This window comes from Octopus bimaculoides, chromosome 10, assembly GCF_046866305.1.
Source record: "Octopus bimaculoides isolate indiv1 chromosome 10, ASM4686630v1, whole genome shotgun sequence".
Lineage (NCBI taxonomy): Eukaryota > Metazoa > Mollusca > Cephalopoda > Octopoda > Octopodidae > Octopus > Octopus bimaculoides.
The window spans coordinates 84,292,244-84,293,825 of record NC_142937.1 but is presented as its reverse complement, the minus strand read 5'-3'; positions in this window follow the sequence as shown (position 1 = coordinate 84,293,825).

Here is a 1,582-nt window from a genome sequence, read left to right as displayed (position 1 = left end):
AGAACATTGCCATTTAGTTTAGGCGTAATCCATTTTCCGAACTTACTGATAACTGTGCCTATATTTTATGTTTTCTTGGGTTTTAAAACTATCTGTAATTATAATTCTTATGAAAGAATTTTTTATCATCTGCTTAAAGAATTATTGTTTCTCGTTTAAGATAATCCATTCTCAAGACTTTTCGAAGGGGTGCTGAAATGTTTTTGGCTTTAAGCCTATCGCAAAAAGCCTGGTTGGTGGCCCAACATTCTACGTTTTTTCACAGGGCTTAGAAAAATTGAAAGACCGCTGCGATGTGTATGTGAATCTGAAAGGGGAATATGTTGAATAAAACCATAATTAACTGATTCTCCAGTATAGTCTTTTACCCCAAGCCAGGACCTTTTGAGCAAGCCATCGTATACTCAGATCTTAAATAAAGAGGCCGTAATTGGATTTAGTTATTTGTATAGTCTTGTGGTGCATGGTTCAACCTGCAAGAAGGGCTCTTTCTATAACCTTTGCTTAACCGCTGAGGTCAGTGATATCAATGGAGCACTATCTTTAGTCGAACAAATCAACCTCGGGACTTATTCTTCGTAAGCCTAGTACTTATTCTATTGGTCTTTTATTGCCGAACCGCTAAGTTACGGAGACGTAAACATGCCAACATCTGTTGTCAAGCGATGGTGGTGGTGTGACAAGCACACACACACACACACACACACACACACACACACACACACACACACACACACACACACGCACGCACACATGCGGCAAACATCCAAGTAGCGTTTCCAATTCTCCAACAGGTATTTGTGGAAAGACGGACCGTAGTTTGATTTGGATTCTTCATAAATTTGCAATATATATATACGACGGACTTCTTTCAGTTTCCGTCTACCAAATCCACTCACAAGGCTTAAATCGGGCCTAGGCAATAGCAGAAGAGACTTGCTCAAGGTGCCACACAGTTGTACTGAACCCGGAACCATGTGGTTGGCAAGCAAGCTATCTACCACACAGCTGATCCAGAAATATCAAATTCACTTTTTACATTTTTAATTATATAACTTATACGTTTTACCCCGAAGTTGAACAGTCGATTGGTATTTATTTATGGTTTGTGAGTTCAACAGAGATTAGAGTAGTTTTCTTGTTTTGCTATCCATCACAAATCGTATGTCCATTTCTACTTGAGTATATCATTAAAATACGGAATAGGGCTGGGACTTAAAAAAAAACTGTTCATGGCATACTATCTGATAGGGGAATAAATTATAGAACGTGACTAAAGCTATCTTTAGACTTAAGCTATCGATTTCTTTACTGAATGATTGTGTTATTATTCTAATGATAATTATAAATACAAGAGTGTCACACATTTCTTATATGCTGAAATGATTTTAATTTAATTCAATAGCTATATCAGTGAAAATTACTTAGCGTTTCATCTTACTTCTGCCTGACATTATAATTATTCCGTATTGTTATGTCAATTATCAAAGACTATTGTCAGTTTTGTCAGAGAAAAATGATGTCTGGGTTTTAGGTTTATTTGTACTATATGACCTATCATCTATATAAGAAATTTGCAGCG